The sequence below is a fragment of the Rhinopithecus roxellana genome, chromosome 5 (assembly GCF_007565055.1).
Source record: "Rhinopithecus roxellana isolate Shanxi Qingling chromosome 5, ASM756505v1, whole genome shotgun sequence".
Taxonomy (NCBI): domain Eukaryota; kingdom Metazoa; phylum Chordata; class Mammalia; order Primates; family Cercopithecidae; genus Rhinopithecus; species Rhinopithecus roxellana.
This window is the reverse complement of record NC_044553.1, coordinates 81,328,514-81,346,193: the sequence shown is the minus strand read 5'-3', so window position 1 is coordinate 81,346,193 and position 17,680 is coordinate 81,328,514. Positions and strand designations below refer to the sequence as shown.

The 17,680-nt window shown below is 40.4% G+C and overlaps 1 protein-coding gene across 10 annotated transcripts in view; it reads left to right on the top strand.

Moving 5' to 3' along the window:
- SIPA1L1 (signal induced proliferation associated 1 like 1) overlaps window positions 1-17,680 on the top strand; it is a 412,564-nt gene that overhangs the window by 182,392 nt on the left and 212,492 nt on the right. Inside the window, exon 1 of one of the 10 annotated variants that reach the window (XM_030930496.1) lies at window positions 14,389-14,433. The exons of the other annotated variants lie outside the window; for them this stretch is intronic. The gene's annotated coding sequence lies outside the window, so the exon portion shown is untranslated. Of the gene's footprint in view, window positions 1-14,388; window positions 14,434-17,680 lie in introns of those variants that run through there. 10 annotated transcript variants of the gene reach the window in all.

Genomic DNA, 17,680 nt, shown 5'->3' with positions numbered 1-17,680 from the left:
TAAACAGCGGATGCCTTTATTCCCCAGGTGAATTGAATTGAAGTGCCTTTTTCCTTGTATGACTTTAAAAACCTTTAAAACTCAGTGTTTCCCATGTTGCCTAGTGTGACTTAAGAAGTATATATTTAGTCTCTGACCTGGGGGTTCCTGGCACAGATCTAAAACCTCCAAAACTTCTAAAACTTCTTGACTAATAGGGAATGATAGGAGCATTTTTTTCCCCCTTTCCTTTTGAGACAGGGTCTCACTGTTGCCCAGGCTGTAGTAGAGCGGTGTGAACTTGGCTCACTGCTGCCTCTACCTTCTGGACTCAAAATTCTCCCGCCTCAGCCTCCCTAGTAGCTGAGACTATAGGCGTGGGCCACCATGCCTGGCTAAATTTTTAATTTTTTTTTTGCAGAGATGGGGGTCTCACTTTGTTGCCCAGGCTGATCCCGAACTCCTGGGCTCAAGCAGTCTGCCCGCTTTTGCGTCCCAAAGTGTTGGGATTACAGGCGTGAGCCATTGCTCCTGGCAGGAGCATCTTTTGTTACAGCATTTGGTCTTAGTCCCTGGTTCCTGACACAAGAGCTTCGAAGACCCTTGACCTCTCAGGAGTGATAAGAGTGTCTTTTTGTATATTAATATGATGACCAGTGGTTGAAAGCCCCTGAACCGCTTTAGAATGGGGACTGGTTTCCCAGGTAATCAATCATGTGAGTAGAGGTTTGGAACTTTCATCCCATCCCATGAGCTCCATGGAGGAAAGATGGGCCAGAGAGCTTCCGAGTTGGTGAACACATGTAGGTGCTGTGCCCTGAAAAGGCTTGCCTCCTCCCTTACCCCACGCTATGCATCTTCCATTTGGTTGTTCCTCACTTGTATCTTTGTAACAAACTGGTGAACGGAAGTACCTGTTTTCTGGAGTTTTGTGAGTCCTTCTAGGAAATTCTCAAACTCAAGGAGGGGGTCATGGGAAACTCCCTTACCACCTCCCATGCAATTTATTTTCTGTAGGTAAGAAATACCTGAGGCCTGGACTTGGCAGTTAGCATCTGAAGTAGGAACAGTCTTGTGGGATCTAAGCTATGAGGACTAAACTCTGAACTTTTTGTCTCTTGCCCAAATTCCTACAGGGGTCTGGGGAGTCACTCTCTATAAACCATAAAATCTCATCAGTTGGGTGTTACTTAACCAGCCTGACTCTGGTATAACATCACAACAGATAAAGGAGGAAATGGAAATATTTTACGTTAAAATATGTTCTTTCATGAGGTCAGGAGATCGAGACCATCCTGGCTAACACGGTGAAACCCCGTCTCTACTAAAAATACAAAAATTAGCCGGGCGTGGTTGCGCGTGCCTGTAATCCCAGCTACTGGGGAGGCTGAGGCAGGAGAATCGCTTGAACCCAGGTGGCAGAGGTTACAGTGAGCTGAGATCGCGCCACTGCACTCCAGCCTGGCAGCAGAGTGAGACTCTGTCTAAAAAAAAAAAAAAAAAAAAGTTCTTTGACGTATTTTGACATGGCTCTGCAATGCCATCTTGTGTGTGTTTGGGGAAGGGGTGGGGAGGGTGCGAATATGCATCTATAAAGAGTCTCTGTTAACTAGATCTTTCCCCTTCCAGGCCCTCCCAATCCTGAAGACATTAGCTGAGAGTCTAGCACCTTTTAAAGGTCTGATCATCAATTGTCTCTCTGGGCGGCCACCTATGAGACTTCATCTGTGTGATAAGAACCTTTGTCTCCATAACCCCTTATCTTAACTCAGACATTCCTTTCTGTTTATTCCAGGTCTTTAGATAATAATTCCTTCAACCAATTGCCAATCAGACTTTAAATCCACCTGAGACCCACTTCCTCCAACCCCCTCACGTTGTCCCATCTTTCCAGATCGAACCAATGTATACCTTACATGTATCGACTGATGTTTCATGTCTCCCTAAAACTAAGCTGAAGCCCAACCACCTTGGGCACATATTCTCAAGACCTCCTGAGACCGTGCCTCAGGCCATGGTCACTCATATTTGGTTCAGAATAAATCTTTTCAAGTATTTTACAGAGTTTGGCATTCTTCATCAATAGCCAACTCCAGGTAGACAGTGTCACCATAGAATTGAACTGTAAGACATCTGGTTGGTGTCTTTGTGTCTGCCAAGAACTGGACACTTGGTTGTTGTGGAACTCCCCATTCCCTATTTGATGATTTGATGTTGGAATTTGTTGGTGTATGTAGAAGAAACGTAGTGTTTCTTTTTACCTAGTGTATCAGTCAAGGTTCTCCAGAATGTGTGTTTATCAATACAAATATATTTATATGTGTAAAGAGAGAGACAGACGGACATTGAAATAAATATTGACTGATTTTTGTTTTGTTTTGTTTTAGAGGCAGGGTCTTGGTCTGTTGCCCAGCCTTGCGTGCAGTGGTGCAGTGTTAGCTCACTGTAACCTCAAATTCCTGGGCTCAAGGGATTCATTCTCCTACCGCAGCCTCCCAAGTAGCTGGGACTAAAGGCACGTGCCACCGTGCCTAGCTATTTTTAAATTTTTCTGTAGAAATGGGGTCTTGCTATGTTGCCTAGGCTGGTCTCAAACACCCGAGTTCTAGTGATCCACCTAGGCTTCCCAAAGGACAGGGGTTACAGGAGTAGGCTACTGAGACTGGCCTGACTGACTGATTTCAAGAAAGAAATTGGCGAGTAAGACATTTAGGGATGCCAGTTAGGGATGGCAAGTTAGAAAGCTGTAGGGCAGGCTAGAAACTCGCAGATGTTAATGCTGCAGTCGTGACACACAACTTCTTCCTTGGGAGTCCTCCGCTGTTGCTCTAAAGGCCTTTCATTACCAGCGGCGAATCTGTATGGGTCTGCAGCAACCTCGATTCTTGCCTCCTCAGAAGAAAGAATTTGACTGAGGGGTGTAAGGCGGAAGAAGAGACTGAGGCAAGTTTTAGAGCAGGAGTGAAAGTTTATTAAAAAGCTTTAGAGCGGGAACAAAAGGAAGGAAAGTGCACTTGGAAGCGGCCCAGTATCACTTGGAGTGGAGCGTGTGCAATGTGTTTACTGGAGTTGTACGTTCGCTTGCCTGAGGCGTTCTTCCTGTACCGCAGAATGTCCCTAGAAGTTCATACTCTGCCATTTTGCCTCATAATGTGCATGCTTGAGGTTATTCGCCCACCGCTTGAGAACTTATTAGGAAGCTGCTGACCACCACTTTCAGGTGTTTCCTATCTATAGGGAGACTGTCTTTTCCTGGAGCTGGCTGTGACCTATTATTTTAGTGAGGCAGTGTGACAACTGCCTGTCCACCACCTGATGGCTGCCTAACTTTTCCGATGCGGTGTGGAGGGCCCAGTCCTGCCCTATTTGTGTCTGACTAGCTGCCATCTCTGACACTCTGATGAGGCGTACTCACATTGTGGAGGATAATCATCTTCTCTTAAAGCAATTGGTGGTAGATGTTAGTCCCCTCTACAGAATACCTTCACAGCAACACCTAGATTAGTGTTCTAGTAAGTAACTGAGTGCTATAGACTCTCCACATTAACATATAAAACTAACCATCACACCTAGTGTGCTCTCAGCCAGTGTAAAAGACCGTGTGCTAAGGATTATATCAATAGATTTTAGACTATAGATGCTGATGTCATCAAACATCCAAATGAATGTTTGTGCTTCAAGTTCTCAAAAACATTTCTATTTTTAGTGACAGGAGAGCATGTATGGTGATGGGGAGTTGTGTGGATGTTTATCCTATTTGTCTGAGGAGGCTGTCCTTCCCCATTTTGAGTAGTTAAATATGAAAGTTATGATTTGAGCCTGTTTCCTTCATGCTTATGTTTAGTGAAAAGATCTCTATGTTGGCTAAATTCCAAAATTTCATAAAGAACCTGATTATTTAGAATTCAGGCCAAATACACAGTTGTTACTGTAGAGAGGAAAGCAAACATTGCTTTCTGATTTATTCAGAGTGCTATGAAGGAGAGAATGGAGAATTTGTGTAGCAAAATTACAGCTTAATAAATTCAGTGACTGCTAAGCTGATGCACTTAGTACATACCCTTGAGAATGAAAACTAATGGTTTGCTGAAACATATCTCTAGTGTATTCTGTAGCAATTCACTTCTTCTGTTAACCTGTATAATTGCTTCTTACATAAGTAAAGATGTCACCTCTACTTAAAATGAAAATCTCTTCTATGGGCTATGGAATTGCTCATTTTGAAATAGTGCTGTTAGAAAGCAAACAGTGAATTAGCGCTGAATCAGCTAGAACCGTCACTTGATGTCTCTATGTAACTTACCATCTGTTTTAAAGATTTTGTACATACTGGCATCTATATAATATGGTCCATAATATCCTAAATTCTGAACATTATTATGTGACATTTCTTTTTTTTGAGACATAGTCTTACTCTGTCGCCCAGGCTCTAGTGCAGTAGCACGATCTCAGCAACTTAAACCTCTTGGGCTCAAGCCATTCTCCTGTCTCAGCCTCCCAAGTAGCTGGTACTACACGCACATGTCACTATGCCCAGCTGATTTTTTTTTGATGTTGTTTAGTAGAGACGGGGTTTTGCCATGTTGGCCAGGCTGGTCTTGAGCTCCTGATGGCCAGGCTGGTCTTGAGCTCCTGATGGCCAGGCTGGTCTTGAGCTCCTGACCTTAAGTGATATGCCCGCCTCAGCCTCCCAAAGTGCTGCGATTATAGGCATGAGCCACCCGGCCCAGTCTATTATATAGCATTTAAACCCAAGAGAAGTAGATGGTTATCGTTGATGCCACATTTAACTGTGTACTTTATGATGTTTTCAAACTGTTAAAATGTGTTGACTTTAAGTGGTATAAAGAACCCTTTGCTTTAAGGGTGGTTACTAGGCCTCTAAGTGCACCTCACTCTAACTTGGATCAGGTCAGCTTGGCAATGATGACACCAGGGCTGACTGAAATCGGAGGCATCATGGATAGAACTCTAAGCATTCTGCTTATGTGAGGTTGTTTTTGGTTTTGTTTTAAAATCCAGTTATATTGATTTGAAGAGTTCAGTTATTTTGGTTGAAATTATGCTGTTCTTAAATACGTGTATATTTAACGAATTGATAGTCTACTTGATCTGAGCCTAAGAGAAACAATCTCACCTGTCCCTGGAGCTGACTAATAAAATAGCAGAATTTTTTATTAACTTTTTTTTTTTTTTTTTTTTTTTGAGACAGGATCTTGCTTTGCTGCCCAGGCTGGAGTGCAGTGACACCATCATAGCTCACTGCAGCCTTGATTTTCTGGGCTCAAGTAATCCTCCCACCTCAGCCTCCTAAGTAACTGGGACTACAGGCATATGCCATCATGCTTGGCTAATTTTTAAATTTTTTGTAGAGATGAGGTCTCCCTGTATTGCCCAGGCTGGACTCAAGCAGTCCTCCTGCCTCAGCCTCCCAAATTGTTGGGATTATAATTGTGAGACTTACTTTTTTTTTAAATACCTTTTTTTTTGGCTGGGTGTGGTGGCTCACACCTGTAATCCCAGCACTTTGGGAGGCTGAGGCAGTCGGATTGCTTGAGGTGAGGAGTTTGAGACCAGCCTGGACAATATGGCAAAACCCCATCTCTACTAAAAGTAAAAAATTTAGCCCGGTATGGTGGCAGGTGCCTGTAATCCCAACTACTCGGGAGGCTGAGGCGGGAGAATTGCTTGAACCCGAGAGGTGGAGGTTGCAGTGAGCTGAGGTCTCATCATTGCACTCCAGCTGGGGCAACAGAACGAGACTTGTCTCAAAACAAACAAACAAACAAACAAAAAAACACTTTTTTTTCTTTTAAAAGAGGTGCTTTCTCAAGAGTTTTAATTGAACTTTGGGAATGTAAGTACTTTCTGTAAATAAAAATGACATCTGTGGTTTTGTTTTATTTTGTTTAGTGTGTGCCATGGACTCACTATCATTTTCAAAACTGGGGGATCATGTTATTATATCTTGGTGGACATAATTGTATATGTCTTGGAAACATCTAGAATACCTAGTACAAAACTTTTGGGAAGCTTTTAATGACTATTAAGTGATACTGACCCAGCCTTCAGTAGGCTTGTAATGTAATTTAAAATTTTTTTTTGGTTTATTACAGATTCGTTTCGGCATAGATGCTGAGGGACATTGTCCCCTTGAGTTTATTCACTTGATGCGTTTAACATCGTGGTTCACTGATTTTCCTGCAAACAAAACCACGTTCTGTTTTCTTATTTTACTGTTGGAATTTGAGTTGTTTGCGGTTTTCTGTGGTTATAAACAATTGCATGTCTCTGGGCAACACGTCTCTCAGTGAACATAAATTTAAGAGTGAAATTGCTGGATGGTAGGATATGCCATACCATCTGTCTACCTAACATTTTGACTGTCTTTCAAAGTGATTGTACCAATGCACATTCCCACCAGAGCATCTGAATGTTTCCATTGCCCCACATCTTTGCCACATTCTTAACATTGTTTGACTTTTTAAATTTAGTCAAGCTAGTAGTGTGAAAGGTGCTTTTCATTTATATTTTCCTAATTACTAAGGAAGCAAACTGAACATTATTTTTTGTATTGAAGGAGTTTTTGTATTTTCTAACTTTTATATATTTTTCTCTTGGATTGTTTATCTTACACATTTATAAGAGTTATTCACTCTGGATACTTATATTTTGTTGATGATATTATTTTTAATTTGTGGCTTGTCTTTTTATTTTCTTCATGGTATCCTTTAATGAACAGAAGTTTTTTATTTTAACATGGAACAAGGCCAGCTGCAGTGGCTGAAGAACACAGTGGCTCACTCCTGTAATCCCTGCTCTTCGGGAGGCTGAGGCGGGTGAATCACTTGAGCTGAGGAGTTAGAGAACAGCCTGGGCAACATGGCAAAACTTCATCTTTACAAAAAATACAAAAATTAGGTTTGATAGCTCACACCTGTAGTTTCAGTTACTTGGGAAGCTGAGGTGGGAGGATTGCTTGAGCCTGGGAGGTGGAGGTTGCAGTGAGCCAAGATCACACCACTGCACTCCAGCCTGGGCAACAGAGGGAGACCGTCTCAAAAAAAAAATTTTTTTTTTGCATTTTATTTTTTACATGCAAGTCTTTAGTTAAGTTGGGATTTATTTTTATATAGAGAGTACAACAGGAATCCAGTTTAATTTCCCTCCACATGCTAAACACATTTACAGGTACCATTATTAAAAATTCATCCTTTCTCCATTAACCTGGAAGTCTTACTGTGTTATAATTAATAGTTGGTATGGCAGATCCTCTCATTACTGTTGTCTTCATGTGTAGTATCTTGATTTTTCTTGGGCTTTTTGATTTTTCATGTGACCTTCACATATAGTCAGCTTGTCAAGTTTTTTTCTTTTTTTTTACTTTTTGTTACTAGTATTGGCACCATTAATTGGAATTTGTCGAGTTTTTAAAATGTCTCGTTGGATGTAATGGTTCACGCCTGTAATCCCAGCACTTTGGGAGACTGACGCTGGCAGATCGCTTGAGCTCAGGAGTTCGGCACCAGTGTGAGCAACGTGGCAAAACACTGTGTATTAGTCCGTTTTCGTACTGCTAATAAAGACATACCTAGGACTGGGAATAAAAAGAGGTTTAATTGGACTTACAGTTCTACATGGCTGGGGAGGCCTCAGAATCATAGCGGGAGGCAAAAAGCACTTCTTACATGGTGGCAGCAAGAGAAAACGAGGAAGAAGCAAAAGTGGAAACTCCTGATCAACTTATCAGATCTCTTGAGACTTATTCACTATCATGATAATAGCATGGGAAAGACCAGCCCCCAAGATTCAATTACCTTCCCCTGGGTCCCTCCGACAACACGTGGAATTCTGGGAGATACAATTCAAGTTGAGATTTTGGTGGAGACACAGTCAAACCTTATCACCCCATCCCTACAAAAAACTAGAAATATTACCTGGTTGTGGTGGCACATGCCTGTAGTCCCAGCTACTTGGGAGGCTGTGGTGGGAGGATCGCTTGAGCCCAGGAGGTTGATGCTGCAGTAGTGAGCTGTGATTGCACCACTGCGCTTCAGCCTGGGCAACAGAGTGAGACCCTGCCTCAAACAAAAACAAAAACCCTCCTAATAAAATCCTATGGATGTAGATATCTGTGTAGATGTATAACACATAGTGCATTTCTATTCCCTAGCACTGCCCATTGACAGTGCCTGGAAATATCCTCCAATCACAGTGAACATATCTGGCACCCGAATCTTGATTTTTTTTTTTTTTTTTTTGAGACGGAGTCTCGCTCTGTCACCCAGGCTGGAGTGCAATGGGGCAATCTCGGCTCAGTGCAAGCTCCACCTCCTGGGTTCATGTCATTCTCCTGCCTCAGCCTCCTGAGTAGCTGGGACTACAGGCGCCTGCCACCACGCCCGGATACTTTTTGTATTTTTAGTAGAGATGGGGTTTCACCATGTTGGCCAGGATGGTCTCGATCTCTTGACCTTGTGATCCGCCCGCCTCTGCCTTCCAAAGTGCAGGGATTACAGGCGGGAGCCACCGCAGCCGGCCTGAATCTTGATTTCTAAATACAATTCTCTAATAAAAGGAACCAGTACTCCTTGGAGAAATGAGACCAAAACATGTGGTTTCAGAAAATGAGGGAATGATTGCCAGATACAGCAGCTCACGCTTGTAATCCCAGCTACTTGGGAGGCTAAGGTTGGAAAAATTGTTTTAGGGTAGGAGTTTGAGACCAGCCTGGGCAACATAGCAAAACCCTACCTTTAAACAAATAAATTAAAAAAAAAAAAAAGTAGCCAGGTCACGCACCTGTCACACACCTGTAGTCCTAGCTACTCAGGAGACTGAGGCAGGATTATTGCTTGAGGACAGGAGTTTGAGTGAGTTATGATCATACCACTGCACTCCAGCCTGGGTGACAGAGCGAGACCTAGTCTCTTATGGAAAAAAATGATTGATTGATTGATTGATGGATTGATTGTAGTAGTGATTAATTATAGTAAACAATAATAGTAATGGATTATAACCCACTGAATAAATTAATGAATAACATAAATGTAAGAATGAATAAATGATTAGCTGGGTGTGGTGGCAGCACACACCTATAGTCTTAGCGGCTGAGGACGGGAGGATTGCTTCAGCCCAGGAGATCGAGGCTGCACTGAACTGTGGTTGCACCACTGCACTCAAGCCTGGGTGACAGAGCAAGACCCTGTCTCAAAAAAATTAAAAAACACATTTTTTAAAAAAAATAATGAAATGCGTTAATTGAAAGCTTGATGAGGTACCAGATATTTATATAGTTTCAGATTACCTCCCTATGAAATACTAATTACAAAGGGGGAAAGAATAAATTACAGTGGTGGAAGCCTGGCAGATACCACCTTAATCAGTTCATCAAAGTGAACATCATTGGTAAGAATACAAATCAAAATTGTTTGTCACTGATAGGATGCCATGAGAATACAGTATTCCTTTCTGTGATATTCTTGCTAAATAAATGTTATTTTGAAGTATGATATACACACAGAGCACAGATTATAAGTGGATAGGTGAATGAATTTCAAAAATTGGACTCATCTGTGAAACCAGTCCCGAGATCAAGAAAATGAAGTGTCACTCTAGAAGCTCCTGATGGGACTCCTGTGAGTTATAGCAGTGATTAGTTTTGCCTGGTGTTGAACTTTCTGTAAATGGAATTAGGTAGTATATACTTTTGTATATGGCTTTTTTCTTTCAGCATTATATTCATGATAATTCATGTTACAGGTAGCAATATTTCATTACTTTCATTGTTACAGTATTCTGTTATATGGAACTCCTCGATTATTTTTCTTTACTATTACTTATTTTATATTTTGTATAAATATCTATACTATTACTTATTTTACTATTACTTATTTATATACTCTGTCACCCAGGCTGGAGTGCAGTGGTGTGATCTCAGCTCACTGCAGCCTCCATCTCCCAGGCTCAGGTGATCCTCCCACCTCAGCCCCCCGAGTAGCTGGGACTACAGGAATGCATCACCATGTTTTGCTACTTTTTAAATTTTTTTGTATGGACGGGGTTTCGCCGTGTTGCCCCGTCTGGTCTCGAACTCCTGGACTCATGCAGTCTGCCTGCCTCAGCCTCCCAAAGTGCTGGGATTACAGGTGTGAGCCACTGTGCCCAGCCTATCTTTTCTTTCTGCTGTGGATGTACACTGCAGTTGTTTTCAGTTTCGGGCTATTAGGAATTGCACTGCTATGAACATCCTTGTTTATGTTGTAGGGAAGAAAGACTTCTTTTTCTTTCCAATGGCTAGGTACATGGCTGACATCCTATCACAAAAGACAGATTAACAAAAGAGAAGCATATGAATTTATTAATATAAATTTTATGTGACACAGGAGTCTTCAGGAATTAAGACCCAAAGAAAAATGACACCTCTGTATTTTTATACTAAATTTGATGATGAGTGGACAGTTGTGCAGAAGTATGATTGGGCAAAGGGAGTATGAGGCAGTGGTAATAAACTAGGCCTATTTGTTCAGCTGCTCCGTGCCCCTGTGTCTTCAGAGATAAGGGCATTCCTTTCCTGTAGGTAGAGGGAGGGTATCTTTGGAATGAAGGTCTTATAACCTACTTCAGAGGAAGGCTAGAGAATTCTTTTATGGCCTGCTTCATAGAAGGACAGGAGAAGGTTGCTTCTGTGGTTTTCTCAAATGCTAAGATGCCGTATTTTGAAGTAGCGTGTGCTGAACCCCATTAGTGTCTTTTGCTACAAATATGTGTTCATTTATGCTGGCTGTCTACCTAGGTGTGAAATTGCTAAATTATAGCATATTCCTATGTCCAACTTCAATAGATGCTGCCAGTTTTCCAAAGGAGCCGTATCAGTTAACACTGCTACCAAAGGTGTAAGAGAGTCCCATTTACTCCGCATTCTTAGTGACATGGTTTTAATTTCAGCCATTCCAATGGGTATGTAGTGGTACCACATTGTGGTTTATTTATCATGATGAATGGGGTCAGTCATCTTTCATCTGACTGTTAACCCTTTATTTGGTTGTCATCTTTTGTGTGGTATCACCATTCACCTTTTTAAGTCTGTCATCTGGGATCATTTTCCTGCTGTGCAAAAGTCATATAATTTAGTGTGTGTTTATTGATGGTAAAATCTTGGTTTTGTTTGCCTGAAAATGTTTATTGTTCTAGAAGGAATTATCTCTAGCTATATAATTCTGGGTTGATAGTTCTTTCTCTTGGTTTATTGAAAATAATAGTTCTCTCTCTTGTGGCTTCCATTGTTGCTTTTGAGAAATAAGCCATCATCTTAATTGGTGTACACTTGTAGGTGATTTTCTTTTCTCTGCTGCTTTTAAGATTGCTTTTTTTTAGTGGTTGGTAGTTTGACTTTTATGTCTCTTGGTATTGATTTTTCACTTGCTTCTTATTTGCTGGCCTTTCTGGATTCAAGGATTGGTGTCATTTATACCAGAGAATCTCTCCATTATCTTCTTCTAGTACAATATGAGTATCCCTGATCTGAAATGCTTGGAACCAGAAGTGTTTTGGATTTCAGGTTTTTTCAGATTTTGGAATATTTGTAGTATACTTTCTAGTTGGGCATCCCTATCTGAAAATATGAAAACCTGAGCTCCAGTGAGCATTTCCTTTGAGCATCATGGCAGCACTCAGAAAGTTTCAAGTTTTGAACCATTTCAGATTTCAGATTTTCCGATTTGGAATGCTCAAGTTGCACTCCTTTTAGGCAGATTTTAGGTCTATTCACTCTATCATCGAAGCTTTTTAATCTCTCTCTCTTTTCTTTCTTTATTTTTTGAGATGGAGTCTCCCTTTGTTGCCCAGGCTGAAGTGCAGTGACACGATCTCGGCTCACTGCAACCTCTGCCTCTCAGGTTCAAGCGATTCTCCTGCCTCAGCCTCCCGAGTAGTTGGGATTACAGGCTCCGCCACCATGCCCAGCTAATTTTTGTATTTTTAGTTGAGACGAGATTTCACCACATTGGCCAGGCTAGGTGATCCACCTGCCTTGGCCTCCCAAAGTGCTGCAATTACAGGTGTGAGCCATTGCACCCAGCCTTAATCTCTCTTTTAAGGTTTGCATTTTTTTTATTTGGGAAACATTCTGGGTAATTTTTCAAGGTCAGTCTTTCAGTTCACTGATTCACTGTTCATCTGTGTCCATTCTGTAATTTATCCACCTAATGAAATTTTTTAAAGTTTAGTTATCACATTTTAAATTTCTCTGCGGTTTGGTTCTCTTTCCATTCTGTTTGGTTATTTACAGTCCCTTATTTGCTCATATTTTCAAACTTCTCATTTACACATACATGCATATATGTTTTTTTTTTAGATATCACACTTTGTCAGCTTTAATATTTGGCATTGAGAGAAAAAGTCCTGAAACTAGATTTTAGATGAAGGTTATGACTCAGAATCTCGTCTATCCATATTTTTCTTTTTTTTTGCTTTTTATTTTGACATAATCTCAGAATTTTTTTTAAAAAGTTAGATATGTCAAACAACTTCCATCTACCCTTCGCCCGCGTTTCCCAAATCTTTCTTACTATCTTATATAACTATAGTAAACTTATCTAAATCAGGTAATTAACCTTGATAGAATACTATTAACTAATCTCTACACTGCATTTTTCTGTCAGCTGTTCCAATAATGTATTTTGTTTGGACCGTGGTCCAATCCAGGATCAAACATTGCATTTAATTATGTTTCCTTAATTTCCTTTTATCTGTGGTGTTTGTCAAATGGTGGTTTTTCTGCTTCCATTATCCTCTTTGCATGTATTCATTAAAATTTTCCTATAAGAAAGAGCTTGGCCTTCTCTTCCATGTACTTACACATCCAGTTATTTATTTTTTATCACTATGGACTTGTGGATGTTTGTTTTATCCTATGGGTTATAATCCTTTAAATTGTTCCAGATGTGGCCTCTTCAGTTTGGTTCCACTTTCCTTTTAAGAAGTCTCCAGCTTTTATGAGCATGTCCTTACATTTTGGCACCAGAGGATATTTCAGGCTCACCTAGTATTTTCCCTGTCCCAGTTTTGCAGCCAGATATCTCTCCAAGTAGTCCTGGTTCTTTCTATTGAAGGATGGTGTTTAGAACCACCATCTGGGTGCTAATTGTACTATTAAGATGTAATTATCCTTAGGCTCTCTAAGAGAACAGAGCTAGGAAATGAATATATGTATGCATACACATATCTACATTTATCTGTTCCTGTCTGTCTATTGAAACACATGTTAAAAACCATGATTTTATAGTGATACCGCTGATTCAAATCTAATACCGTGGAATTCATTCTAGCCTTTTCTCCTTTCTGTATTTGTTTTGTCTCTAGCTTCAGTGTCTATTATAGTCAAGATACTGGTTTCCACAGTGATTAGTCCTGCATTTCCTTCAGGGTAGTCATGTGGTTATGTTATGTATTCCTAATGCAGTTTAGTTGTTACTGTTGATGTTTCACTTTCATTAACCCTTATATACTGGTTAATGTTAAGTGTTTGCTTTTTTTATTTTGTCAAACATTACCGTGATTCTAAATGTCAAAACTATGTAAAAAGATATATTTTGAGACATGCCACTTCCCCCTCTATGCCTTGTATTCCATTCTCATTCCCCAATTCCCACTCCAATGGTTCCATAATGCTTATAAGATAAAATTCAAACTTCATTGTGGTTGACAAGTCCCTTCATCATCTCAGTTTTATTTATTTGTTTATTTTTAAATAGAGATGAGGTCTCACTATGTTGCCGAGGCTGGTCTCAAACTCCTAGGCTCAAGCATCCTCCTGCCTTGGCCTCCCAAAGTGCTGGGATTATAAGCATGTTCAACCACACCTGGCCACATCTCAGTTTTAGCTTTTCCTTGTACATCACATTCTGGTTGTCTCAGATTTCTCATTATACCTCAGATATGACTGACTCATTCATGTCTCCATGCATACATTCTCTTCCTCTGCCTGGAGTGATACTTCTCTATCCTAACCTCACCTATCTGTGATCATTCAAAACTTATTTCCATTCTTACTTCTATGGGAAGACTTCCTTTCCTTATTTTCTTTTCACTTGCCTTTTACTCTCCCTACATTTAATAATCTTGCCCTCTCACCCAGTCTGGAGTGAAGTGGCATGATCATGGCTCACTGCAGCCTCAACCTCCCGGGCTCAAGTGATCCTCTTACCTCAGCCTCCTGAGTAGCTGGGACTACAGGCTCACACCACCAAGCCTGGTTAATTTTTGTATTTTTTCTAGAGATGGGGTTTTGCCATGTAGCCCAGCTGACTTTTTTTTTTGTTTTTTTTTTTGATATGGAGTCTCACTCTGTCGCCCAGGCTGGAGTACAGTGGTGCGATCTCGGCTCACCAAAGCCGTACCTCCTGGGTTCACGCCATTCTCCTGCCTCAGCCTCTTGAGTAGCTGGGACTACAGGTGCCCGCCACCATGCCCGGCTAATTTTTTTGTATTTTTAGCAGAGACAGGTTTCACCGTGTCAGCCAGGATGGTCTCAATCTCCTGACCTCATGATCTGCCTGCCTCGGTCTCCCAAAGTGCTGGGATTACAGGCATGAGCCACTGCGCCCGGCCTATAGTGACTAGATTTCAACTATTTTCACCTTCTTTTCTTTATTTCTTCTCTCTTCATTTCACTAATGATATAAGCCCATACAATAGAACGTAAATCCTTATAATGTGAAAACATGTAGGCTTAGAAAGTCAAGACTGTATCATTGGCACATTTGCTACTTCACTTGAAAAGTTGAAACTTCCTCCCTGTTTAATCTGTTAGTTTGGAAGAAATTGTTGTACCAGAAATAAATCCCTTCATCAGTCTTTTAAGAGCTTTAGTAAGCTTTTAAATTGTCATTATTTTTAATGTCCAAAAGGCAAGTTCAGTGACCTTCCAAATTGTGTTTCTAAGCTGTTTATGTTACTTTTTAAATTCTGTATTGCTTACTTAGCAGATTGTGTTAAAATGTAGGGCCTTATTTCTACCAGTCTCTTCACCCATCTGTTACTTTCCTTCCTCCCTCTGTATTGCGTTTACCTCCTGCCACTCCTGTGTATGCTATCTAATCATAGCTTGTTCTCAAGTCCTGCATGAAACTTGGAACATCTTGCAATGCAGACATCACACTGTAGATGTGAAGGGAGAGCTTCAGGAATTTGCTTTGTGAGGGCACAAGGCTTGCATTGTGTCAGTGTTTGAATCTGGGTATAGCACGCTATGAGAAAGCATCCACTTAATAATGTGTCCCGTATTCTTTATTTATAATAATTACTGAAATGTTTTACTTTTTTTATTCAGATTGAAGACAAGTACATTATAAATGTATACCTTAATGAATTTTTCCAAATTGAACATAGTTGTGAAACTACCACTCAAATCAGGGAATCTAATATTATTAGCCCACCAAATTTCCCCCCTTTTCCTTCTCCCGGTCTCTATTTTCCCCGACATCCTACACTCAGTGGAAACTATTATTCTGACTTACATAGTTTTACCTATTACTGAACTTTATAAAACAGAAACACATATAGTATATTCTCTCATGTGTCTGGCTTCTTTGTCTCAACATTATGTTTGTGAGATTTATCAGTGTTCTAGTATTAGTTATGGTTCATTTATATTCATTGCTGTGTAGCAGGCAAAACTAAGGCTGGTGGACTGGCTGTTTTTATAAATAAAGTTTTATTGGAACACAGCCAAGCCCATATTGTCTATGGCTGCTTTTGTACTCCAAAGGCAGGTTTGAGCAGATGTGATAGGGACAGAGACTTTATGGCCTGCAAAGCCTGAAATATTTACTATTTGGCCCTTTACAGGTAAAAAAAAAAAAAAAAAAAAAAGGCCTGATTCCTGCGCTATAGTATTCCATTGTATGAATATTCCACAATTTGTTACTAGGTTTCGGCTATTACAACTAACAGTTATTGGAAAATTATTGTGTGGGATATATGTATGCACATTCCCAGGAGGCATTTACCTCGGCGTGGAATTGCTGGGTTGCAGGGTATGTTTATATTGTGCTTTATTGGATACTGCCAAACAGCTTTACAGTTTATATTCCCATCAGCATTGTGTGAGAATTGAATTGCTGCACATCCTAAGGCTTGGTGTTGTCAGATTTCAACCATTTTCATCATTATGTAATTTTATTTCATTGTAGTTTTAATTTGTATTTCCATGGTGATGCATGAAGTTGAACACCTTTTTATATGCTTATTAGCCATTTTTATATTCTGTTTGGGTGGCTTGTCTTTTTCATCTTTGTTTTCTCTCCCCAGAGACAGAGTCTTGCTCTGGCTGGGATGTGGTGATGCAATTAGAGCTCACTGCACCCTCGGACTCCAGGGGTCAAGTGATCCACCTGCTTAAGCCTCCCAAATAGCTGGGACTATAGGTGCGCGCCACCATGCCTGGCTAATTTTTTATTTTTATTTATTTTTATTTTTTAAACTGAAGAAGATGTTGATTTTTTTTTTATTTTTAAATTTTTTTTGTAGTGACAGAGTCTTGCTATGTTGCCCAGGCTGTTCTCAAACTCCTGGGCTCAAGCGATCCTCCTGCCTCAGCCTCCCAAAGTGCTGGGATTACAGATATGAGCTACTGTGCACAGCCCTGTTATTAATTTGTAAGGCGTTCTTTATATTAATTTGTAAGGAGTCCTTTGGTAGATATATGTATTGCAAATATTTCCTTCTGTTTTGAGGCTTCCACTTTTCTTCTTTTAATGCTTTAAAAATTTTTTTTGAAAAGCTTATTAACTATAGTGAATACAGCAACATGGCTGAATCTCACACACACTAAGGCAAGTGATGTTAGGCACTGTATTTGTGGATACATGGACAGTGATCCTCAGCCTTGTCATAATACTACCTGAAAACCTCATTGTCTTAAAACTTAGTTAGACTTTTATGTTTTTCAGTCCCTCTTAATTGAAAGTGTGGTTTGTTATATAGTTATGTGGCCTGAGGTTTGGATAAGGACAGAGTTCTTATCTTTCCCTTTTTTTTTTTTTTTTTTGAGACTGAGTCTCACGCTATCATCCAGGCTGGAGGAGTGCAGCAGCACAATCTCAGTGCAATCTCTGGGTTGCACAAGCTCACTGCAACCTCTGCCTCCCAGGTTCAAGTGATTTTCATGCCTGGGCCCCCAGAGTAGCTGGGATTACAGGCGTTAGCCATTGTACTGGCTATTTTCTTTCCCTTTTGAATATTAAAAGCAATTTCAGGGTCTTAAGAATCTCAGGTTATGTGGGTGTGTTTGTTCAGCACTCCATGGTGTGCTGAATATTCATAGATTTTTACTAAGTAAGATGATGCAGTATCAAATATTGGAATCATATTTTTGCAATTTTTTATCTTGAGAACTGTCTCCTCAGATCTTCAAGTTAAGGAATTTAGAAATCGAAGCTGATTTATCTAGCTTTAAATTGCATTGGATTGAAGGAGTTAGTTGTGTCTTGTAGTGAGTAGACTACGTGATTTTTGAAGTCTGTTTAATAACTGTTTTTCAGCCAGGCACAGTGTCTCACGTCTTTAATCCCAGCACTTTGGGAGACCGAGACAGGTGGATTACCTGAGGTCAGGGGTTGGAGACCTGCCTGGGCAATATGGTGAAACCCTGTCTCTACTAAAAATACAAAAATTAGCTGGGTGTGATGGTGCGCACCTC